Genomic DNA, 17,500 nt, shown 5'->3' with positions numbered 1-17,500 from the left:
TCGCACCAGGTCTTTCGTTAAGTTTTCGCGATTCATGCAGAATCTCAAAAACAAAAAAATACAACATCTGCAGCTGCAAGCAATTAACGTGCAGACTGGAACAATGCAAATATCAAAGAGGCTTGTGTTTGTTGTGTTCACTTCATTTGAGGTAAGTCATAATTTTTCAGCCCTGTTAGATTACATTATAAAGCCTGGATGGTATGAACAGTTTGACCCCATGCTGCGCGCGCACCCGATAGTCATTCAATGTTTACAAACTTTGAAGGGGTCTATAAATAAATAATTAATTAAATAAAGAATTAAATGCTTACAGCACCTTGTATTCCCAGGCGGTCTCCCATCCAAGTACTAACCAGGCCCGACCCTGCTTGGTTTCCGAGATCAGACGAGAGCGGGCGTGCTCAGGGTGGTGTAGCCGTAAGCGAGCGCTGACTCGATGCGAGAGCCACTTCAAGACTAATGTGGCAACGCCATGCCATCGGCGAACGCTTACAGAAAGGATGCATTTCTGGAAAAAATTATATGAATAAATAATTAATTAAATGCTTACAGCACCTGGTATTCCCAGGCGGTCTCCCATCCAAGTACTAACCAGGCCCGACCCTGCTTGGCTTCCGAGATCAGACGAGAGCGGGCGTGCTCAGAGTGGTGTGGCCGTAAGCGAGCACTGATTCGATTCGAGAGCCACTTCAAGACTAATGTGGCAACGCCATGCCATCGGCGAACGCTTACAGAAAGGATGCATTTCTGGAAAAAATTATATGAATAAATAATTAATTAATTGCTTACAGCACCTGGTATTCCCAGGCGGTCTCCCATCCAAGTACTAACCAGGCCCGACCCTGCTTGGCTTCCGAGATCAGACGAGAGCGGGCGTGCTCAGGGTGGTGTGGCCGTAAGCGAGCGCTGACTCGATTCGAGAGCCACTTCAAGACTAATGTGGCAACGCCATGCCATCGGCGAACGCTTACAGAAAGGATGCATTTCTGGAAAAAAATTATATGAATAAGCAATTAAATAATTAATTAAATAAAGAATTAAAAGCTTACAGCACCTGGTATTCCCAGGAGGTCTCCCATCCAAGTACTAACCAGGCCCGACCCTGTTTGGCTTCCGAGATCAGACGAGAGCGGGCGTGCTCAGGGTGGTGTGGCGGTAAGCGAGCGCTGACCCGATTCGAGAGCCACTTCAAGACTAATGTGGCAATGCCATGCCATCGGCGAACGCTTACAGAAAGGATGCATTTCTGGAAAAAAATTATATGAATAAATAATTAAATAATTAATTAAATAAAGAATTAAATGCTTACAGCACCTGGTATTCCCAGGCGGTCTCCCATCCAAGTACTAACCAGGCCCGACCCTGCTTGGCTTCCGAGATCAGACGAGAGCGGGCGTGCTCAGGGTGGTGTGGCCGTAAGCGAGTGCTGACTCGATTCGAGAGCCACTTCAAGACTAATGTGGCAACGCCATGCCATCGGCGAACGCTTACAGAAAGGATGCATTTCTGGAACAAAATTATATGAATAAATAATTAAATAATTAATTAAATAAAGAATTAAATGCTTACAGCACCTGGTATTCCCAGGCGGTCTCCCATCCAAGTACTAACCAGGCCCGACCCTGCTTGGCTTCCGAGATCAGACGAGAGCGGGTGTGCTCAGGGTGGTGTGGCCGTAAGCGAGCGCTGACTCGATTCGAGAGCCACTTCAAGACTAATGTGGCAACGCCATGTCATCGGCGAACGCTTACAGAAAGGATGCATTTCTGGAAAAAAATTATATGAATAAGTAATTAAATAATTAATTAAATAAATAATTAAATGCTTACAGCACCTGGTATTCCCAGGCGGTCTCCCATCCAAGTACTAACCAGGCCCGACCCTGCTTGGCTTCCGAGATCAGACGAGAGCGGGCGTGCTCAGGGTGGTGTGGCCGTAAGCGAGCGCTGACTAGATTCGAGAACCACTTTAAGACTAATGTGGCAACGCCATGCCATGTGCGAACGCTTACAGAAAGGATGCATTTCTGGAAAAAATTATATGAATAAATAATTAAATAATTAATTAAATGCTTACAGCACCTGGTATTCCCAGGCGGTCTCCCATCCAAGTACTAACCAGGCCCGACCCTGCTTGGCTTCCGAGATCAGACGAGAGCGGGCGTGCTCAGGGTGGTGTGGCCATAAGCGAGAGCTGACTCGATTCGAGAGCCACTTCAAGACTAATGTGGCAACGCCATGCCATCGGAGAACGCTTACAGAAAGGATGCATTTCTGGAAAAAAATTATATGAATAAATAATTAAATAATTAATTAAATGCTTACAGCACCTGGTATTCCCAGGCGGTCTCCCATCCAAGTACTAACCAGGCCCGACCCTGCTTGGCTTCCGAGATCAGACGAGAGCGGGCGTGCTCAGGGTGGTGTGGCCGTAAGCGAGCGCTGACTCGATTCGAGAGCCACTTCAAGACTAATGTGGCAACGCCATGCCATCGGCGAACGCTTACAGAAAGGATGCATTTCTGGAAAAAATTATATGAATAAATAATTAAATAATTAATTAAATGCTTACAGCACCTGGTATTCCCAGGCGGTCTCCCATCCAAGTACTAACCAGGCCCGACCCTGCTTGGCTTCCGAGATCAGACGAGAGCGGGCGTGCTCAGGGTGGTGTGTCCGTAAGCGAGCGCTGACTCAATTCGAGAGCCACTTCAAGATTAATGTGGCAACGCCATGCCATCGGCGAACGCTTACAGAAAGGATGCATTTCTGGAAAAAAATTATATGAATAAATAATTAAATAATTAATTAAATAAAGAATTAAATGCTTACAGCACCTGGTATTCCCAGGCGGTCTCCCATCCAAGTACTAACCAGGCCCGACCCTGCTTGGCTTCCGAGATCAGACGAGAGCGGGCGTGGTCAGGGTGGTGTGGCCGTAAGCGAGTGCTGACTCGATTCGAGAGCCACTTCAAGACTAATGTGGCAACGCCATGCCATCGGCGAACGCTTACAGAAAGGATGCATTTCTGGAAAAAAATTATATGAATAAATAATTAAATAATTAATTAAATAAAGAATTAAATGCTTACAGCACCTGGTATTCCCAGGCGGTCTCCCATTCAAGTACTAACCAGGCCCGACCCTGCTTGGCTTCCGAGATCAGACGAGAGCGGGTGTGCTCAGGGTGGTGTGGCCGTAAGCGAGCGCTGACTCGATTCGAGAGCCACTTCAAGACTAATGTGGCAACGCCATGCCATCGGCGAACGCTTACAGAAAGGATGCATTTCTGGAAAAAAATTATATGAATAAATAATTAAATAATTAATTAAATAAAGAATTAAATGCTTACAGCACCTTGTATTCCCAGGCGGTCTCCCATCCAAGTACTAACCAGGCCCGACCCTGCTTGGCTTCCGAGATCAGACGAGAGCGGGCGTGCTCAGGGTGGTGTGGCCGTAAGCGAGCGCTAACTCGATTCGAGAGCCACTTCAAGACTAATGTGGCAAAGCCATGCCATCGGCGAACGCTTACAGAAAGGACGCATTTCTGGAAAAAAATTATATGAATAAATAATTAAATAATGAATTAAATAAAGAATTAAATGCTTACAGCACCTGGTATTCCCAGGCGGTCTCCCATCCAAGTACTAACCAGGCCCGACCCTGCTTGGCTTCCGAGATCAGACGAGAGCGGGCGTGCTCAGGGTGGTGTGGCCGTAAGCGAGCGCTGACTCGATTCGAGAGCCACTTCAAGACTAATGTGGCAATGCCATGCCATCGGCGAACGCTTACAGAAAGAATGCATTTCTGGAAAAAAATTATATGAATAAATAATTAAATAATTAATTAAATGCTTACAGCACCTGGTATTCCCAGGCGGTCTCCCATCCAAGTACTAACCAGGCCCGACCCTGCTTGGCTTCCGAGATCAGACGAGAGCGAGCGTGCTCAGGGTGGTGTGGCCGTAAGCGAGAGCCGACTCGATTCGAGAGCCACTTCAAGACTAATGTGGCAACGCCATGCCATCGGCGAACGCTTACAGAAAGGATGCATTTCTGGAAAAAATTATATGATTAATAATTAAATAATTAATTAAATAAATAATTAAATGCTTACAGCACCTGGTATTCCCAGGCGGTCTCCCATCCAAGTACTAACTAGGCGCGACCCTGCTTGGCTTCCGAGATCAGACGAGAGCAGGCGTGCTCAGGGTGGTGTGGCCGTAAGCGAGCGCTGACTTGATTCGAGAGCCACTTCAAGACTAATGTGGTTACGCCATGCCATCGGCGAACGCTTACAGAAAGGATGCATTTCTGGAAAAAAATTATATGAATAAATAATTAAATAATTAATTAAATGCTTACAGCACCTGGTATTCCCAGGCGGTCTCCCATCCAAGTACTAACCAGGCCCGACCCTGCTTGGCTTCCGAGATCAGACGAGAGCGGGCGTGCTCAGGGTGGTGTGGCCGTAAGCGAGCGCTGACTTGATTCGAGAGCCACTTCAAGACTAATGTGGCAACGCCATGCCATCGGCGAACGCTTACAGAAAGGATGCATTTCTGGAAAAAAATTATATGAATAAATAATTAAATAATTAATTAAATGCTTACAGCACCTGGTATTCCCAGGCGGTCTCCCATCCAAGTACTAACCAGGCCCGACCCTGCTTGGCTTACGAGATCAGACGAGAGCGGGCGTGCTCAGGGTGGTGTGGCCGTAAGCGAGCGCTGACTCGATTCGAGAGCCACTTTAAGACTAATGTGGCAACGCCGTGCCATGTGCGAACGCTTACAGAAAGGATGCATTTCTGGAAAAAATTATATGAATAAATAATTAAATAATTAATTAAATGCTTACAGCACCTGGTATTCCAAGGCGGTCTCCCATCCAAGTACTAACCAGGGCCGACCCTGCTTGGCTTCCAAGATCAGACGAGAGCGGGTGTGCTCAGGGTGGTGTGGCCGTAAGCGAGCGCTGACTCGATTCGAGAGCCACTTCAAGACTAATGTGGCAACGCCATGCCATCGGCGAACGCTTACAGAAAGGATGCATTTCTGGAAAAAAATTATATGAATAAATAATTAAATAATTAATTAAATAAAGAATTAAATGCTTACAGCACCTTGTATTCCCAGGCGGTCTCCCATCCAAGTACTAACCAGGCCCGACCCTGCTTGGCTTCCGAGATCAGACGAGAGCGGGCGTGCTCAGGGTGGTGTGGCCGTAAGCGAGCGCTAACTCGATTCGAGAGCCACTTCAAGACTAATGTGGCAAAGCCATGCCATCGGCGAACGCTTACAGAAAGGACGCATTTCTGGAAAAAAAATTATATGAATAAATAATTAAATAATGAATTAAATAAAGAATTAAATGCTTACAGCACCTGGTATTCCCAGGCGGTCTCCCATCCAAGTACTAACCAGGCCCGACCCTGCTTGGCTTCCGAGATCAGACGAGAGCGGGCGTGCTCAGGGTGGTGTGGCCGTAAGCGAGCACTGATTCGATTCGAGAGCCACTTCAAGACTAATGTGGCAACGCCATGCCATCGGCGAACGCTTACAGAAAGGATGCATTTCTGGAAAAAATTATATGAATAAATAATTCATTAAAGGCTTACAGCAGCTGGTATTCCCAGGCGGTCTCCCATCCAAGTACTAACCAGGCCCGACCCTGCTTGGCTTCCGAGATCAGACGAGAGCGGGCGTGCTCAGGGTGGTGTGGCCGTAAGCGAGCGCTGACTCGATTCGAGAGCCACTTCAAGACTAATGTGGCAATGCCATGCCATCGGCGAACGCTTACAGAAAGAATGCATTTCTGGAAAAAAATTATATGAATAAATAATTAAATAATTAATTAAATGCTTACAGCACCTGGTATTCCCAGGCGGTCTCCCATCCAAGTACTAACCAGGCCCGACCCTGCTTGGCTTCCGAGATCAGACGAGAGCGGGCGTGCTCAGGGTGGTGTGGCCGTAAGCGAGCACTGATTCGATTCGAGAGCCACTTCAAGACTAATGTGGCAACGCCATGCCATCGGCGAACGCTTACAGAAAGGATGCATTTCTGGAAAAAATTATATGAATAAATAATTCATTAAAGGCTTACAGCAGCTGGTATTCCCAGGCGGTCTCCCACCCAAGAACTAACCAGGCCCGACCCTGCTTGGCTTCCGAGATCAGACGAGAGCGGGCGTGCTCAGGGTGGTGTGTCCGTAAGCGAGCGCTGACTCGATTCGAGAGCCACTTCAAGACTAATGTGGCAACGCCATGCCATCGGCGAACGCTTACAGAAAGGATGCATTTCTGGAAAAAAATTATATGAATAAATAATTAAATAATTAATTAAATGCTTACAGCACCTGGTATTCCCAGGCGGTCTCCCATCCAAGTACTAACCAGGCCCGACCCTGCTTGGCTTACGAGATCAGACGAGAGCGGGCGTGCTCAGGGTGGTGTGGCCGTAAGCGAGCGCTGACTCGATTCGAGAGCCACTTTAAGACTAATGTGGCAACGCCGTGCCATGTGCGAACGCTTACAGAAAGGATGCATTTCTGGAAAAAATTATATGAATAAATAATTAAATAATTAATTAAATGCTTACAGCACCTGGTATTCCAAGGCGGTCTCCCATCCAAGTACTAACCAGGGCCGACCCTGCTTGGCTTCCGAGATCAGACGAGAGCGGGTGTGCTCAGGGTGGTGTGGCCGTAAGCGAGCGCTGACTCGATTCGAGAGCCACTTCAAGACTAATGTGGCAACGCCATGCCATCGGCGAACGCTTACAGAAAGGATGCATTTCTGGAAAAAAATTATATGAATAAATAATTAAATAATTAATTAAATAAAGAATTAAATGCTTACAGCACCTTGTATTCCCAGGCGGTCTCCCATCCAAGTACTAACCAGGCCCGACCCTGCTTGGCTTCCGAGATCAGACGAGAGCGGGCGTGCTCAGGGTGGTGTGGCCGTAAGCGAGCGCTAACTCGATTCGAGAGCCACTTCAAGACTAATGTGGCAAAGCCATGCCATCGGCGAACGCTTACAGAAAGGACGCATTTCTGGAAAAAAAATTATATGAATAAATAATTAAATAATGAATTAAATAAAGAATTAAATGCTTACAGCACCTGGTATTCCCAGGCGGTCTCCCATCCAAGTACTAACCAGGCCCGACCCTGCTTGGCTTCCGAGATCAGACGAGAGCGGTCGTGCTCAGGGTGGTGTGGCCGTAAGCGAGCACTGATTCGATTCGAGAGCCACTTCAAGACTAATGTGGCAACGCCATGCCATCGGCGAACGCTTACAGAAAGGATGCATTTCTGGAAAAAATTATATGAATAAATAATTCATTAAAGGCTTACAGCAGCTGGTATTCCCAGGCGGTCTCCCATCCAAGTACTAACCAGGCCCGACCCTGCTTGGCTTCCGAGATCAGACGAGAGCGGGCGTGCTCAGGGTGGTGTGGCCGTAAGCGAGTGCTGACTCGATTCGAGAGCCACTTCAAGACTAATGTGGCAATGCCATGCCATCGGCGAACGCTTACAGAAAGAATGCATTTCTGGAAAAAAATTATATGAATAAATAATTAAATAATTAATTAAATGCTTACAGCACCTGGTATTCCCAGGCGGTCTCCCATCCAAGTACTAACCAGGCCCGACCCTGCTTGGCTTCCGAGATCAGACGAGAGCGGGCGTGCTCAGGGTGGTGTGGCCGTAAGCGAGCACTGATTCGATTCGAGAGCCACTTCAAGACTAATGTGGCAACGCCATGCCATCGGCGAACGCTTACAGAAAGGATGCATTTCTGGAAAAAATTATATAAATAAATAATTCATTAAAGGCTTACAGCAGCTGGTATTCCCAGGCGGTCTCCCACCCAAGAACTAACCAGGCCCGACCCTGCTTGGCTTCCGAGATCAGACGAGAGCGGGCGTGCTCAGGGTGGTGTGTCCGTAAGCGAGCGCTGACTCGATTCGAGAGCCACTTCAAGACTAATGTGGCAACGCCATGCCATCGGCGAACGCTTACAGAAAGGATGCATTTCTGGAAAAAAATTATATGAATAAATAATTAAATAATTAATTAAATTCTTACAGCACCTGGTATTCCCAGGCGGTCTCCCATCCAAGTACTAACCAGGCCCGACCCTGCTTGGCTTCCGAGATCAGACGAGAGCGGGCGTGCTCAGGGTGGTGTGGCCGTAAGCGAGCGCTGACTTGATTCGAGAGCCACTTCAAGACTAATGTGGCAACGCCATGCCATCGGCGAACGCTTACAGAAAGATGCATTTCTGGAAAAAAATTATATGAATAAATAATTAAATAATTAATTAAATGCTTACAGCACCTGGTATTCCCAGGCGGTCTCCCATCCAAGTACTAACCAGGCCCGACCCTGCTTGGCTTCCGAGATCAGACGAGAGCGGGCGTGCTCAGGGTGGTGTGGCCGTAAGCGAGCACTGATTCGATTCGAGAGCCACTTCAAGACTAATGTGGCAACGCCATGCCATCGGCGAACGCTTACAGAAAGGATGCATTTCTGGAAAAAATTATATGAATAAATAATTCATTAAAGGCTTACAGCACCTGGTATTCCCAGGCGGTCTCCCACCCAAGAACTAACCAGGCCCGACCCTGCTTGGCTTCCGAGATCAGACGAGAGCGGGCGTGCTCAGGGTGGTGTGGCCGTAAGCGAGCGCTGACTCGATTCGAGAGCCACTTCAAGACTAATGTGGTAACGCCATGCCATCGGCGAACGCTTACAGAAAGGATGCATTTCTGGAAAAAAATTATATGAATAAATAATTAAATAATTAAATAAATGCTTACAGCACCTAGTATTCCCAGGCGGTCTCCCATCCAAGTACTAACCAGGCCCGACCCTGCTTGGCTTCCGAGATCAGACGAGAGCGGGCGTGCTCAGGGTGGTGTGGCCATAAGCGAGCGCTGACTCAATTCGAGAGCCACTTCAAGACTAATGTGGCAACGCCATGCCATCGGCGAACGCTTACAGAAAGGATGCATTTCTGGAAAAAAATTATATGAATAAATAGACCTCTTCACGGTTCACGTCACAGGCAGTTTCCACTGCGCATGTCAGGGTCAGAAAAGCCATTACAGCAGATAGAGTTACGTATTATTCGGTATCGTCAAAAATGCCTACTTACGTCGTGGGTTGTGAAAATCGCACCAGGTCTTTCGTTAAGTTTTCGCGATTCATGCAGAATCTCAAAAACAAAAAAATACAACATCTGCAGCTGCAAGCAATTAACGTGCAGACTGGAACAATGCAAATATCAAAGAGGCTTGTGTTTGTTGTGTTCACTTCATTTGAGGTAAGTCATAATTTTTCAGCCCTGTTAGATTACATTATAAAGCCTGGATGGTATGAACAGTTTGACCCCATGCTGCGCGCGCACCCGATAGTCATTCAATGTTTACAAACTTTGAAGGGGTCTATAAATAAATAATTAATTAAATAAAGAATTAAATGCTTACAGCACCTTGTATTCCCAGGAGGTCTCCCATCCAAGTACTAACCAGGCCCGACCCTGCTTGGTTTCCGAGATCAGACGAGAGCGGGCGTGCTCAGGGTGGTGTAGCCGTAAGCGAGCGCTGACTCGATGCGAGAGCCACTTCAAGACTAATGTGGCAACGCCATGCCATCGGCGAACGCTTACAGAAAGGATGCATTTCTGGAAAAAATTATATGAATAAATAATTAATTAAATGCTTACAGCACCTGGTATTCCCAGGCGGTCTCCCATCCAAGTACTAACCAGGCCCGACCCTGCTTGGCTTCCGAGATCAGACGAGAGCGGGCGTGCTCAGAGTGGTGTGGCCGTAAGCGAGCACTGATTCGATTCGAGAGCCACTTCAAGACTAATGTGGCAACGCCATGCCATCGGCGAACGCTTACAGAAAGGATGCATTTCTGGAAAAAATTATATGAATAAATAATTAATTAAATGCTTACAGCACCTGGTATTCCCAGGCGGTCTCCCATCCAAGTACTAACCAGGCCCGACCCTGCTTGGCTTCCGAGATCAGACGAGAGCGGGCGTGCTCAGGGTGGTGTGGCCGTAAGCGAGCGCTGACTCGATTCGAGAGCCACTTCAAGACTAATGTGGCAACGCCATGCCATCGGCGAACGCTTACAGAAAGGATGCATTTCTGGAAAAAAATTATATGAATAAGTAATTAAATAATTAATTAAATAAAGAATTAAAAGCTTACAGCACCTGGTATTCCCAGGAGGTCTCCCATCCAAGTACTAACCAGGCCCGACCCTGTTTGGCTTCCGAGATCAGACGAGAGCGGGCGTGCTCAGGGTGGTGTGGCCGTAAGCGAGCGCTGACCCGATTCGAGAGCCACTTCAAGACTAATGTGGCAATGCCATGCCATCGGCGAACGCTTACAGAAAGGATGCATTTCTGGAAAAAAATTATATGAATAAATAATTAAATAATTAATTAAATAAAGAATTAAATGCTTACAGCACCTGGTATTCCCAGGCGGTCTCCCATCCAAGTACTAACCAGGCCCGACCCTGCTTGGCTTCCGAGATCAGACGAGAGCGGGCGTGCTCAGGGTGGTGTGGCCGTAAGCGAGTGCTGACTCGATTCGAGAGCCACTTCAAGACTAATGTGGCAACGCCATGCCATCGGCGAACGCTTACAGAAAGGATGCATTTCTGGAACAAAATTATATGAATAAATAATTAAATAATTAATTAAATAAAGAATTAAATGCTTACAGCACCTGGTATTCCCAGGCGGTCTCCCATCCAAGTACTAACCAGGCCCGACCCTGCTTGGCTTCCGAGATCAGACGAGAGCGGGTGTGCTCAGGGTGGTGTGGCCGTAAGCGAGCGCTGACTCGATTCGAGAGCCACTTCAAGACTAATGTGGCAACGCCATGTCATCGGCGAACGCTTACAGAAAGGATGCATTTCTGGAAAAAATTATATGAATAAGTAATTAAATAATTAATTAAATAAATAATTAAATGCTTACAGCACCTGGTATTCCCAGGCGGTCTCCCATCCAAGTACTAACCAGGCCCGACCCTGCTTGGCTTCCGAGATCAGACGAGAGCGGGCGTGCTCAGGGTGGTGTGGCCGTAAGCGAGCGCTGACTAGATTCGAGAACCACTTTAAGACTAATGTGGCAACGCCATGCCATGTGCGAACGCTTACAGAAAGGATGCATTTCTGGAAAAAATTATATGAATAAATAATTAAATAATTAATTAAATGCTTACAGCACCTGGTATTCCCAGGCGGTCTCCCATCCAAGTACTAACCAGGCCCGACCCTGCTTGGCTTCCGAGATCAGACGAGAGCGGGCGTGCTCAGGGTGGTGTGGCCATAAGCGAGAGCTGACTCAATTCGAGAGCCACTTCAAGACTAATGTGGCAACGCCATGCCATCGGCGAACGCTTACAGAAAGGATGCATTTCTGGAAAAAAATTATATGAATAAATAATTAAATAATTAATTAAATGCTTACAGCACCTGGTATTCCCAGGCGGTCTCCCATCCAAGTACTAACCAGGCCCGACCCTGCTTGGCTTCCGAGATCAGACGAGAGCGGGCGTGCTCAGGGTGGTGTGGCCGTAAGCGAGCGCTGACTCGATTCGAGAGCCACTTCAAGACTAATGTGGCAACGCCATGCCATCGGCGAACGCTTACAGAAAGGATGCATTTCTGGAAAAAAATTATATGAATAAATAATTAAATAATTAATTAAATGCTTACAGCACCTGGTATTCCCAGGCGGTCTCCCATCCAAGTACTAACCAGGCCCGACCCTGCTTGGCTTCCGAGATCAGACGAGAGCGGGCGTGCTCAGGGTGGTGTGTCCGTAAGCGAGCGCTGACTCAATTCGAGAGCCACTTCAAGATTAATGTGGCAACGCCATGCCATCGGCGAACGCTTACAGAAAGGATGCATTTCTGGAAAAAAATTATATGAATAAATAATTAAATAATTAATTAAATAAAGAATTAAATGCTTACAGCACCTGGTATTCCCAGGCGGTCTCCCATCCAAGTACTAACCAGGCCCGACCCTGCTTGGCTTCCGAGATCAGACGAGAGCGGGCGTGGTCAGGGTGGTGTGGCCGTAAGCGAGTGCTGACTCGATTCGAGAGCCACTTCAAGACTAATGTGGCAACGCCATGCCATCGGCGAACGCTTACAGAAAGGATGCATTTCTGGAAAAAAATTATATGAATAAATAATTAAATAATTAATTAAATAAAGAATTAAATGCTTACAGCACCTGGTATTCCAAGGCGGTCAGCCATTCAAGTACTAACCAGGCCCGACCCTGCTTGGCTTCCGAGATCAGACGAGAGCGGGTGTGCTCAGGGTGGTGTGGCCGTAAGCGAGCGCTGACTCGATTCGAGAGCCACTTCAAGACTAATGTGGCAACGCCATGCCATCGGCGAACGCTTACAGAAAGGATGCATTTCTGGAAAAAAATTATATGAATAAATAATTAAATAATTAATTAAATAAAGAATTAAATGCTTACAGCACCTTGTATTCCCAGGCGGTCTCCCATCCAAGTACTAACCAGGCCCGACCCTGCTTGGCTTCCGAGATCAGACGAGAGCAGGCGTGCTCAGGGTGGTGTGGCCGTAAGCGAGCGCTAACTCGATTCGAGAGCCACTTCAAGACTAATGTGGCAAAGCCATGCCATCGGCGAACGCTTACAGAAAGGACGCATTTCTGGAAAAAAAATTATATGAATAAATAATTAAATAATGAATTAAATAAAGAATTAAATGCTTACAGCACCTGGTATTCCCAGGCGGTCTCCCATCCAAGTACTAACCAGGCCCGACCCTGCTTGGCTTCCGAGATCAGACGAGAGCGGGCGTGCTCAGGGTGGTGTGGCCGTAAGCGAGCGCTGACTCGATTCGAGAGCCACTTCAAGACTAATGTGGCAATGCCATGCCATCGGCGAACGCTTACAGAAAGAATGCATTTCTGGAAAAAAATTATATGAATAAATAATTAAATAATTAATTAAATGCTTACAGCACCTGGTATTCCCAGGCGGTCTCCCATCCAAGTACTAACCAGTCCCGACCCTGCTTGGCTTCCGAGATCAGACGAGAGCGGGCGTGCTCAGGGTGGTGTGGCCGTAAGCGAGCACTGATTCGATTCGAGAGCCACTTCAAGACTAATGTGGCAACGCCATGCCATCGGCGAACGCTTACAGAAAGGATGCATTTCTGGAAAAAATTATATGAATAAATAATTCATTAAAGGCTTACAGCAGCTGGTATTCCCAGGCGGTCTCCCACCCAAGAACTAACCAGGCCCGACCCTGCTTGGCTTCCGAGATCAGACGAGAGCGGGCGTGCTCAGGGTGGTGTGTCCGTAAGCGAGCGCTGACTCGATTCGAGAGCCACTTCAAGACTAATGTGGCAACGCCATGCCATCGGCGAACGCTTACAGAAAGGATGCATTTCTGGAAAAAAATTATATGAATAAATAATTAAATAATTAATTAAATTCTTACAGCACCTGGTATTCCCAGGCGGTCTCCCATCCAAGTACTAACCAGGCCCGACCCTGCTTGGCTTCCGAGATCAGACGAGAGCGGGCGTGCTCAGGGTGGTGTGGCCGTAAGCGAGCGCTGACTTGATTCGAGAGCCACTTAAAGACTAATGTGGCAACGCCATGCCATCGGCGAACGCTTACAGAAAGATGCATTTCTGGAAAAAAATTATATGAATAAATAATTAAATAATTAATTAAATGCTTACAGCACCTGGTATTCCCAGGCGGTCTCCCATCCAAGTACTAACAAGGCCCGACCCTGCTTGGCTTCCGAGATCAGACGAGAGCGGGCGTGCTCAGGGTGGTGTGGCCGTAAGCGAGCACTGATTCGATTCGAGAGCCACTTCAAGACTAATGTGGCAACGCCATGCCATCGGCGAACGCTTACAGAAAGGATGCATTTCTGGAAAAAATTATATGAATAAATAATTCATTAAAGGCTTACAGCACCTGGTATTCCCAGGCGGTCTCCCACCCAAGAACTAACCAGGCCCGACCCTGCTTGGCTTCCGAGATCAGACGAGAGCGGGCGTGCTCAGGGTGGTGTGGCCGTAAGCGAGCGCTGACTCGATTCGAGAGCCACTTCAAGACTAATGTGGTAACGCCATGCCATCGGCGAACGCTTACAGAAAGGATGCATTTCTGGAAAAAAATTATATGAATAAATAATTAAATAATTAAATAAATGCTTACAGCACCTAGTATTCCCAGGCGGTCTCCCATCCAAGTACTAACCAGGCCCGACCCTGCTTGGCTTCCGAGATCAGACGAGAGCGGGCGTGCTCAGGGTGGTGTGGCCATAAGCGAGCGCTGACTCAATTCGAGAGCCACTTCAAGACTAATGTGGCAACGCCATGCCATCGGCGAACGCTTACAGAAAGGATGCATTTCTGGAAAAAAATTATATGAATAAATAGACCTCTTCACGGTTCACGTCACAGGCAGTTTCCACTGCGCATGTCAGGGTCAGAAAAGCCATTACAGCAGATAGAGTTACGTATTATTCGGTATCGTCAAAAATGCCTACTTACGTCGTGGGTTGTGAAAATCGCACCAGGTCTTTCGTTAAGTTTTCGCGATTCATGCAGAATCTCAAAAACAAAAAAATACAACATCTGCAGCTGCAAGCAATTAACGTGCAGACTGGAACAATGCAAATATCAAAGAGGCTTGTGTTTGTTGTGTTCACTTCATTTGAGGTAAGTCATAATTTTTCAGCCCTGTTAGATTACATTATAAAGCCTGGATGGTATGAACAGTTTGACCCCATGCTGCGCGCGCACCCGATAGTCATTCAATGTTTACAAACTTTGAAGGGGTCTATAAATAAATAATTAATTAAATAAAGAATTAAATGCTTACAGCACCTTGTATTCCCAGGAGGTCTCCCATCCAAGTACTAACCAGGCCCGACCCTGCTTGGTTTCCGAGATCAGACGAGAGCGGGCGTGCTCAGGGTGGTGTAGCCGTAAGCGAGCGCTGACTCGATGCGAGAGCCACTTCAAGACTAATGTGGCAACGCCATGCCATCGGCGAACGCTTACAGAAAGGATGCATTTCTGGAAAAAATTATATGAATAAATAATTAATTAAATGCTTACAGCACCTGGTATTCCCAGGCGGTCTCCCATCCAAGTACTAACCAGGCCCGACCCTGCTTGGCTTCCGAGATCAGACGAGAGCGGGCGTGCTCAGAGTGGTGTGGCCGTAAGCGAGCACTGATTCGATTCGAGAGCCACTTCAAGACTAATGTGGCAACGCCATGCCATCGGCGAACGCTTACAGAAAGGATGCATTTCTGGAAAAAATTATATGAATAAATAATTAATTAAATGCTTACAGCACCTGGTATTCCCAGGCGGTCTCCCATCCAAGTACTAACCAGGCCCGACCCTGCTTGGCTTCCGAGATCAGACGAGAGCGGGCGTGCTCAGGGTGGTGTGGCCGTAAGCGAGCGCTGACTCGATTCGAGAGCCACTTCAAGACTAATGTGGCAACGCCATGCCATCGGCGAACGCTTACAGAAAGGATGCATTTCTGGAAAAAAATTATATGAATAAGTAATTAAATAATTAATTAAATAAAGAATTAAAAGCTTACAGCACCTGGTATTCCCAGGAGGTCTCCCATCCAAGTACTAACCAGGCCCGACCCTGTTTGGCTTCCGAGATCAGACGAGAGCGGGCGTGCTCAGGGTGGTGTGGCCGTAAGCGAGCGCTGACCCGATTCGAGAGCCACTTCAAGACTAATGTGGCAATGCCATGCCATCGGCGAACGCTTACAGAAAGGATGCATTTCTGGAAAAAAATTATATGAATAAATAATTAAATAATTAATTAAATAAAGAATTAAATGCTTACAGCACCTGGTATTCCCAGGCGGTCTCCCATCCAAGTACTAACCAGGCCCGACCCTGCTTGGCTTCCGAGATCAGACGAGAGCGGGCGTGCTCAGGGTGGTGTGGCCGTAAGCGAGTGCTGACTCGATTCGAGAGCCACTTCAAGACTAATGTGGCAACGCCATGCCATCGGCGAACGCTTACAGAAAGGATGCATTTCTGGAACAAAATTATATGAATAAATAATTAAATAATTAATTAAATAAAGAATTAAATGCTTACAGCACCTGGTATTCCCAGGCGGTCTCCCATCCAAGTACTAACCAGGCCCGACCCTGCTTGGCTTCCGAGATCAGACGAGAGCGGGTGTGCTCAGGGTGGTGTGGCCGTAAGCGAGCGCTGACTCGATTCGAGAGCCACTTCAAGACTAATGTGGCAACGCCATGTCATCGGCGAACGCTTACAGAAAGGATGCATTTCTGGAAAAAATTATATGAATAAGTAATTAAATAATTAATTAAATAAATAATTAAATGCTTACAGCACCTGGTATTCCCAGGCGGTCTCCCATCCAAGTACTAACCAGGCCCGACCCTGCTTGGCTTCCGAGATCAGACGAGAGCGGGCGTGCTCAGGGTGGTGTGGCCGTAAGCGAGCGCTGACTAGATTCGAGAACCACTTTAAGACTAATGTGGCAACGCCATGCCATGTGCGAACGCTTACAGAAAGGATGCATTTCTGGAAAAAATTATATGAATAAATAATTAAATAATTAATTAAATGCTTACAGCACCTGGTATTCCCAGGCGGTCTCCCATCCAAGTACTAACCAGGCCCGACCCTGCTTGGCTTCCGAGATCAGACGAGAGCGGGCGTGCTCAGGGTGGTGTGGCCATAAGCGAGAGCTGACTCAATTCGAGAGCCACTTCAAGACTAATGTGGCAACGCCATGCCATCGGCGAACGCTTACAGAAAGGATGCATTTCTGGAAAAAAATTATATGAATAAATAATTAAATAATTAATTAAATGCTTACAGCACCTGGTATTCCCAGGCGGTCTCCCATCCAAGTACTAACCAGGCCCGACCCTGCTTGGCTTCCGAGATCAGACGAGAGCGGGCGTGCTCAGGGTGGTGTGGCCGTAAGCGAGCGCTGACTCGATTCGAGAGCCACTTCAAGACTAATGTGGCAACGCCATGCCATCGGCGAACGCTTACAGAAAGGATGCATTTCTGGAAAAAAATTATATGAATAAATAATTAAATAATTAATTAAATGCTTACAGCACCTGGTATTCCCAGGCGGTCTCCCATCCAAGTACTAACCAGGCCCGACCCTGCTTGGCTTCCGAGATCAGACGAGAGCGGGCGTGCTCAGGGTGGTGTGTCCGTAAGCGAGCGCTGACTCAATTCGAGAGCCACTTCAAGATTAATGTGGCAACGCCATGCCATCGGCGAACGCTTACAGAAAGGATGCATTTCTGGAAAAAAATTATATGAATAAATAATTAAATAATTAATTAAATAAAGAATTAAATGCTTACAGCACCTGGTATTCCCAGGCGGTCTCCCATCCAAGTAC

The 17,500-nt window shown here is 47.2% G+C and overlaps 56 non-coding genes and 10 pseudogenes across 56 annotated transcripts in view; all 66 read right to left on the bottom strand.

Moving 5' to 3' along the window:
- Positions 1 to 307: 307 nt before the first annotated feature.
- On the bottom strand, positions 308 to 426 carry LOC141360860 (5S ribosomal RNA; annotated as a pseudogene).
- Positions 427 to 546: 120 nt separating this feature from the next.
- LOC141359899 (5S ribosomal RNA) lies at positions 547 to 665 on the bottom strand. Its single transcript, XR_012366387.1, has one exon. It is a non-coding gene; the product is annotated as a 5S ribosomal RNA (ribosomal RNA).
- A 120-nt stretch (positions 666 to 785) lies between these two features.
- LOC141360172 (5S ribosomal RNA) lies at positions 786 to 904 on the bottom strand. Its single transcript, XR_012366685.1, has one exon. It is a non-coding gene; the product is annotated as a 5S ribosomal RNA (ribosomal RNA).
- A 141-nt stretch (positions 905 to 1,045) lies between these two features.
- On the bottom strand, positions 1,046 to 1,164 carry LOC141360377 (5S ribosomal RNA). The gene has a single exon (XR_012366890.1). It is a non-coding gene; the product is annotated as a 5S ribosomal RNA (ribosomal RNA).
- A 141-nt stretch (positions 1,165 to 1,305) lies between these two features.
- LOC141360162 (5S ribosomal RNA) lies at positions 1,306 to 1,424 on the bottom strand. Its single transcript, XR_012366675.1, has one exon. It is a non-coding gene; the product is annotated as a 5S ribosomal RNA (ribosomal RNA).
- A 141-nt stretch (positions 1,425 to 1,565) lies between these two features.
- LOC141360232 (5S ribosomal RNA) lies at positions 1,566 to 1,684 on the bottom strand. The gene has a single exon (XR_012366745.1). It is a non-coding gene; the product is annotated as a 5S ribosomal RNA (ribosomal RNA).
- A 141-nt stretch (positions 1,685 to 1,825) lies between these two features.
- On the bottom strand, positions 1,826 to 1,944 carry LOC141360151 (5S ribosomal RNA). The gene has a single exon (XR_012366664.1). It is a non-coding gene; the product is annotated as a 5S ribosomal RNA (ribosomal RNA).
- Positions 1,945 to 2,072: 128 nt separating this feature from the next.
- On the bottom strand, positions 2,073 to 2,191 carry LOC141359812 (5S ribosomal RNA). Its single transcript, XR_012366293.1, has one exon. It is a non-coding gene; the product is annotated as a 5S ribosomal RNA (ribosomal RNA).
- Positions 2,192 to 2,320: 129 nt separating this feature from the next.
- Positions 2,321 to 2,439, bottom strand: LOC141360140 (5S ribosomal RNA). The gene has a single exon (XR_012366653.1). It is a non-coding gene; the product is annotated as a 5S ribosomal RNA (ribosomal RNA).
- Positions 2,440 to 2,567: 128 nt separating this feature from the next.
- LOC141360265 (5S ribosomal RNA) lies at positions 2,568 to 2,686 on the bottom strand. Its single transcript, XR_012366778.1, has one exon. It is a non-coding gene; the product is annotated as a 5S ribosomal RNA (ribosomal RNA).
- Positions 2,687 to 2,827: 141 nt separating this feature from the next.
- LOC141361289 (5S ribosomal RNA) lies at positions 2,828 to 2,946 on the bottom strand. The gene has a single exon (XR_012367341.1). It is a non-coding gene; the product is annotated as a 5S ribosomal RNA (ribosomal RNA).
- A 141-nt stretch (positions 2,947 to 3,087) lies between these two features.
- Positions 3,088 to 3,206, bottom strand: LOC141359702 (5S ribosomal RNA). The gene has a single exon (XR_012366183.1). It is a non-coding gene; the product is annotated as a 5S ribosomal RNA (ribosomal RNA).
- Positions 3,207 to 3,347: 141 nt separating this feature from the next.
- On the bottom strand, positions 3,348 to 3,466 carry LOC141360460 (5S ribosomal RNA). The gene has a single exon (XR_012366974.1). It is a non-coding gene; the product is annotated as a 5S ribosomal RNA (ribosomal RNA).
- Positions 3,467 to 3,607: 141 nt separating this feature from the next.
- On the bottom strand, positions 3,608 to 3,726 carry LOC141360129 (5S ribosomal RNA). The gene has a single exon (XR_012366642.1). It is a non-coding gene; the product is annotated as a 5S ribosomal RNA (ribosomal RNA).
- Positions 3,727 to 3,855: 129 nt separating this feature from the next.
- Positions 3,856 to 3,974, bottom strand: LOC141359916 (5S ribosomal RNA). Its single transcript, XR_012366408.1, has one exon. It is a non-coding gene; the product is annotated as a 5S ribosomal RNA (ribosomal RNA).
- A 139-nt stretch (positions 3,975 to 4,113) lies between these two features.
- LOC141360872 (5S ribosomal RNA) lies at positions 4,114 to 4,232 on the bottom strand (annotated as a pseudogene).
- Positions 4,233 to 4,361: 129 nt separating this feature from the next.
- On the bottom strand, positions 4,362 to 4,480 carry LOC141360118 (5S ribosomal RNA). Its single transcript, XR_012366631.1, has one exon. It is a non-coding gene; the product is annotated as a 5S ribosomal RNA (ribosomal RNA).
- Positions 4,481 to 4,609: 129 nt separating this feature from the next.
- Positions 4,610 to 4,728, bottom strand: LOC141360304 (5S ribosomal RNA). Its single transcript, XR_012366816.1, has one exon. It is a non-coding gene; the product is annotated as a 5S ribosomal RNA (ribosomal RNA).
- A 128-nt stretch (positions 4,729 to 4,856) lies between these two features.
- LOC141360728 (5S ribosomal RNA) lies at positions 4,857 to 4,975 on the bottom strand (annotated as a pseudogene).
- Positions 4,976 to 5,116: 141 nt separating this feature from the next.
- Positions 5,117 to 5,235, bottom strand: LOC141360459 (5S ribosomal RNA). The gene has a single exon (XR_012366973.1). It is a non-coding gene; the product is annotated as a 5S ribosomal RNA (ribosomal RNA).
- A 142-nt stretch (positions 5,236 to 5,377) lies between these two features.
- LOC141360107 (5S ribosomal RNA) lies at positions 5,378 to 5,496 on the bottom strand. Its single transcript, XR_012366620.1, has one exon. It is a non-coding gene; the product is annotated as a 5S ribosomal RNA (ribosomal RNA).
- Positions 5,497 to 5,616: 120 nt separating this feature from the next.
- Positions 5,617 to 5,735, bottom strand: LOC141360402 (5S ribosomal RNA). The gene has a single exon (XR_012366915.1). It is a non-coding gene; the product is annotated as a 5S ribosomal RNA (ribosomal RNA).
- A 129-nt stretch (positions 5,736 to 5,864) lies between these two features.
- On the bottom strand, positions 5,865 to 5,983 carry LOC141360096 (5S ribosomal RNA). The gene has a single exon (XR_012366609.1). It is a non-coding gene; the product is annotated as a 5S ribosomal RNA (ribosomal RNA).
- A 120-nt stretch (positions 5,984 to 6,103) lies between these two features.
- Positions 6,104 to 6,222, bottom strand: LOC141360941 (5S ribosomal RNA; annotated as a pseudogene).
- Positions 6,223 to 6,351: 129 nt separating this feature from the next.
- LOC141360303 (5S ribosomal RNA) lies at positions 6,352 to 6,470 on the bottom strand. The gene has a single exon (XR_012366815.1). It is a non-coding gene; the product is annotated as a 5S ribosomal RNA (ribosomal RNA).
- Positions 6,471 to 6,598: 128 nt separating this feature from the next.
- Positions 6,599 to 6,717, bottom strand: LOC141360481 (5S ribosomal RNA). The gene has a single exon (XR_012366996.1). It is a non-coding gene; the product is annotated as a 5S ribosomal RNA (ribosomal RNA).
- Positions 6,718 to 6,858: 141 nt separating this feature from the next.
- On the bottom strand, positions 6,859 to 6,977 carry LOC141360458 (5S ribosomal RNA). The gene has a single exon (XR_012366972.1). It is a non-coding gene; the product is annotated as a 5S ribosomal RNA (ribosomal RNA).
- A 142-nt stretch (positions 6,978 to 7,119) lies between these two features.
- Positions 7,120 to 7,238, bottom strand: LOC141360223 (5S ribosomal RNA). The gene has a single exon (XR_012366736.1). It is a non-coding gene; the product is annotated as a 5S ribosomal RNA (ribosomal RNA).
- A 120-nt stretch (positions 7,239 to 7,358) lies between these two features.
- Positions 7,359 to 7,477, bottom strand: LOC141360401 (5S ribosomal RNA). Its single transcript, XR_012366914.1, has one exon. It is a non-coding gene; the product is annotated as a 5S ribosomal RNA (ribosomal RNA).
- Positions 7,478 to 7,606: 129 nt separating this feature from the next.
- On the bottom strand, positions 7,607 to 7,725 carry LOC141360085 (5S ribosomal RNA). Its single transcript, XR_012366598.1, has one exon. It is a non-coding gene; the product is annotated as a 5S ribosomal RNA (ribosomal RNA).
- A 120-nt stretch (positions 7,726 to 7,845) lies between these two features.
- Positions 7,846 to 7,964, bottom strand: LOC141360940 (5S ribosomal RNA; annotated as a pseudogene).
- Positions 7,965 to 8,093: 129 nt separating this feature from the next.
- On the bottom strand, positions 8,094 to 8,212 carry LOC141360117 (5S ribosomal RNA). The gene has a single exon (XR_012366630.1). It is a non-coding gene; the product is annotated as a 5S ribosomal RNA (ribosomal RNA).
- A 128-nt stretch (positions 8,213 to 8,340) lies between these two features.
- On the bottom strand, positions 8,341 to 8,459 carry LOC141360075 (5S ribosomal RNA). Its single transcript, XR_012366588.1, has one exon. It is a non-coding gene; the product is annotated as a 5S ribosomal RNA (ribosomal RNA).
- Positions 8,460 to 8,579: 120 nt separating this feature from the next.
- Positions 8,580 to 8,698, bottom strand: LOC141360145 (5S ribosomal RNA). Its single transcript, XR_012366658.1, has one exon. It is a non-coding gene; the product is annotated as a 5S ribosomal RNA (ribosomal RNA).
- Positions 8,699 to 8,827: 129 nt separating this feature from the next.
- On the bottom strand, positions 8,828 to 8,946 carry LOC141360261 (5S ribosomal RNA). The gene has a single exon (XR_012366774.1). It is a non-coding gene; the product is annotated as a 5S ribosomal RNA (ribosomal RNA).
- Positions 8,947 to 9,496: 550 nt separating this feature from the next.
- On the bottom strand, positions 9,497 to 9,615 carry LOC141360840 (5S ribosomal RNA; annotated as a pseudogene).
- Positions 9,616 to 9,735: 120 nt separating this feature from the next.
- Positions 9,736 to 9,854, bottom strand: LOC141359898 (5S ribosomal RNA). Its single transcript, XR_012366386.1, has one exon. It is a non-coding gene; the product is annotated as a 5S ribosomal RNA (ribosomal RNA).
- Positions 9,855 to 9,974: 120 nt separating this feature from the next.
- LOC141360064 (5S ribosomal RNA) lies at positions 9,975 to 10,093 on the bottom strand. The gene has a single exon (XR_012366577.1). It is a non-coding gene; the product is annotated as a 5S ribosomal RNA (ribosomal RNA).
- Positions 10,094 to 10,234: 141 nt separating this feature from the next.
- LOC141359691 (5S ribosomal RNA) lies at positions 10,235 to 10,353 on the bottom strand. The gene has a single exon (XR_012366172.1). It is a non-coding gene; the product is annotated as a 5S ribosomal RNA (ribosomal RNA).
- Positions 10,354 to 10,494: 141 nt separating this feature from the next.
- Positions 10,495 to 10,613, bottom strand: LOC141360054 (5S ribosomal RNA). Its single transcript, XR_012366567.1, has one exon. It is a non-coding gene; the product is annotated as a 5S ribosomal RNA (ribosomal RNA).
- A 141-nt stretch (positions 10,614 to 10,754) lies between these two features.
- On the bottom strand, positions 10,755 to 10,873 carry LOC141360123 (5S ribosomal RNA). Its single transcript, XR_012366636.1, has one exon. It is a non-coding gene; the product is annotated as a 5S ribosomal RNA (ribosomal RNA).
- Positions 10,874 to 11,013: 140 nt separating this feature from the next.
- Positions 11,014 to 11,132, bottom strand: LOC141360044 (5S ribosomal RNA). Its single transcript, XR_012366557.1, has one exon. It is a non-coding gene; the product is annotated as a 5S ribosomal RNA (ribosomal RNA).
- A 128-nt stretch (positions 11,133 to 11,260) lies between these two features.
- LOC141359811 (5S ribosomal RNA) lies at positions 11,261 to 11,379 on the bottom strand. Its single transcript, XR_012366292.1, has one exon. It is a non-coding gene; the product is annotated as a 5S ribosomal RNA (ribosomal RNA).
- A 129-nt stretch (positions 11,380 to 11,508) lies between these two features.
- On the bottom strand, positions 11,509 to 11,627 carry LOC141360033 (5S ribosomal RNA). Its single transcript, XR_012366546.1, has one exon. It is a non-coding gene; the product is annotated as a 5S ribosomal RNA (ribosomal RNA).
- A 129-nt stretch (positions 11,628 to 11,756) lies between these two features.
- LOC141360264 (5S ribosomal RNA) lies at positions 11,757 to 11,875 on the bottom strand. The gene has a single exon (XR_012366777.1). It is a non-coding gene; the product is annotated as a 5S ribosomal RNA (ribosomal RNA).
- A 141-nt stretch (positions 11,876 to 12,016) lies between these two features.
- On the bottom strand, positions 12,017 to 12,135 carry LOC141361278 (5S ribosomal RNA). Its single transcript, XR_012367330.1, has one exon. It is a non-coding gene; the product is annotated as a 5S ribosomal RNA (ribosomal RNA).
- A 141-nt stretch (positions 12,136 to 12,276) lies between these two features.
- On the bottom strand, positions 12,277 to 12,395 carry LOC141360501 (5S ribosomal RNA). Its single transcript, XR_012367017.1, has one exon. It is a non-coding gene; the product is annotated as a 5S ribosomal RNA (ribosomal RNA).
- Positions 12,396 to 12,536: 141 nt separating this feature from the next.
- On the bottom strand, positions 12,537 to 12,655 carry LOC141360677 (5S ribosomal RNA; annotated as a pseudogene).
- Positions 12,656 to 12,797: 142 nt separating this feature from the next.
- Positions 12,798 to 12,916, bottom strand: LOC141360022 (5S ribosomal RNA). The gene has a single exon (XR_012366535.1). It is a non-coding gene; the product is annotated as a 5S ribosomal RNA (ribosomal RNA).
- A 129-nt stretch (positions 12,917 to 13,045) lies between these two features.
- On the bottom strand, positions 13,046 to 13,164 carry LOC141360513 (5S ribosomal RNA; annotated as a pseudogene).
- Positions 13,165 to 13,284: 120 nt separating this feature from the next.
- Positions 13,285 to 13,403, bottom strand: LOC141360939 (5S ribosomal RNA; annotated as a pseudogene).
- Positions 13,404 to 13,532: 129 nt separating this feature from the next.
- Positions 13,533 to 13,651, bottom strand: LOC141360116 (5S ribosomal RNA). Its single transcript, XR_012366629.1, has one exon. It is a non-coding gene; the product is annotated as a 5S ribosomal RNA (ribosomal RNA).
- Positions 13,652 to 13,779: 128 nt separating this feature from the next.
- LOC141360420 (5S ribosomal RNA) lies at positions 13,780 to 13,898 on the bottom strand. The gene has a single exon (XR_012366934.1). It is a non-coding gene; the product is annotated as a 5S ribosomal RNA (ribosomal RNA).
- A 120-nt stretch (positions 13,899 to 14,018) lies between these two features.
- Positions 14,019 to 14,137, bottom strand: LOC141360144 (5S ribosomal RNA). Its single transcript, XR_012366657.1, has one exon. It is a non-coding gene; the product is annotated as a 5S ribosomal RNA (ribosomal RNA).
- A 129-nt stretch (positions 14,138 to 14,266) lies between these two features.
- Positions 14,267 to 14,385, bottom strand: LOC141360260 (5S ribosomal RNA). Its single transcript, XR_012366773.1, has one exon. It is a non-coding gene; the product is annotated as a 5S ribosomal RNA (ribosomal RNA).
- Positions 14,386 to 14,935: 550 nt separating this feature from the next.
- LOC141360838 (5S ribosomal RNA) lies at positions 14,936 to 15,054 on the bottom strand (annotated as a pseudogene).
- Positions 15,055 to 15,174: 120 nt separating this feature from the next.
- LOC141359897 (5S ribosomal RNA) lies at positions 15,175 to 15,293 on the bottom strand. The gene has a single exon (XR_012366385.1). It is a non-coding gene; the product is annotated as a 5S ribosomal RNA (ribosomal RNA).
- Positions 15,294 to 15,413: 120 nt separating this feature from the next.
- On the bottom strand, positions 15,414 to 15,532 carry LOC141360010 (5S ribosomal RNA). The gene has a single exon (XR_012366521.1). It is a non-coding gene; the product is annotated as a 5S ribosomal RNA (ribosomal RNA).
- Positions 15,533 to 15,673: 141 nt separating this feature from the next.
- Positions 15,674 to 15,792, bottom strand: LOC141359690 (5S ribosomal RNA). The gene has a single exon (XR_012366171.1). It is a non-coding gene; the product is annotated as a 5S ribosomal RNA (ribosomal RNA).
- A 141-nt stretch (positions 15,793 to 15,933) lies between these two features.
- Positions 15,934 to 16,052, bottom strand: LOC141359999 (5S ribosomal RNA). Its single transcript, XR_012366509.1, has one exon. It is a non-coding gene; the product is annotated as a 5S ribosomal RNA (ribosomal RNA).
- Positions 16,053 to 16,193: 141 nt separating this feature from the next.
- LOC141360016 (5S ribosomal RNA) lies at positions 16,194 to 16,312 on the bottom strand. Its single transcript, XR_012366529.1, has one exon. It is a non-coding gene; the product is annotated as a 5S ribosomal RNA (ribosomal RNA).
- Positions 16,313 to 16,452: 140 nt separating this feature from the next.
- LOC141359988 (5S ribosomal RNA) lies at positions 16,453 to 16,571 on the bottom strand. The gene has a single exon (XR_012366496.1). It is a non-coding gene; the product is annotated as a 5S ribosomal RNA (ribosomal RNA).
- Positions 16,572 to 16,699: 128 nt separating this feature from the next.
- On the bottom strand, positions 16,700 to 16,818 carry LOC141359810 (5S ribosomal RNA). Its single transcript, XR_012366291.1, has one exon. It is a non-coding gene; the product is annotated as a 5S ribosomal RNA (ribosomal RNA).
- A 129-nt stretch (positions 16,819 to 16,947) lies between these two features.
- Positions 16,948 to 17,066, bottom strand: LOC141359980 (5S ribosomal RNA). The gene has a single exon (XR_012366485.1). It is a non-coding gene; the product is annotated as a 5S ribosomal RNA (ribosomal RNA).
- Positions 17,067 to 17,195: 129 nt separating this feature from the next.
- On the bottom strand, positions 17,196 to 17,314 carry LOC141360263 (5S ribosomal RNA). Its single transcript, XR_012366776.1, has one exon. It is a non-coding gene; the product is annotated as a 5S ribosomal RNA (ribosomal RNA).
- Positions 17,315 to 17,455: 141 nt separating this feature from the next.
- LOC141361267 (5S ribosomal RNA) overlaps positions 17,456 to 17,500 on the bottom strand; it is a 119-nt gene continuing 74 nt past the window's right edge. Inside the window, exon 1 of the ribosomal RNA XR_012367319.1 lies at positions 17,456 to 17,500. This exon is cut by the window's right edge and continues 74 nt beyond it. This is a non-coding gene — a ribosomal RNA (5S ribosomal RNA).

Source organism: Misgurnus anguillicaudatus, chromosome 23 (assembly GCF_027580225.2).
Source record: "Misgurnus anguillicaudatus chromosome 23, ASM2758022v2, whole genome shotgun sequence".
NCBI classification, from domain to species: domain Eukaryota; kingdom Metazoa; phylum Chordata; class Actinopteri; order Cypriniformes; family Cobitidae; genus Misgurnus; species Misgurnus anguillicaudatus.
The sequence above is the reverse complement of the archived record's forward strand: the minus strand, read 5'-3'. Positions and strand labels throughout refer to the sequence as shown.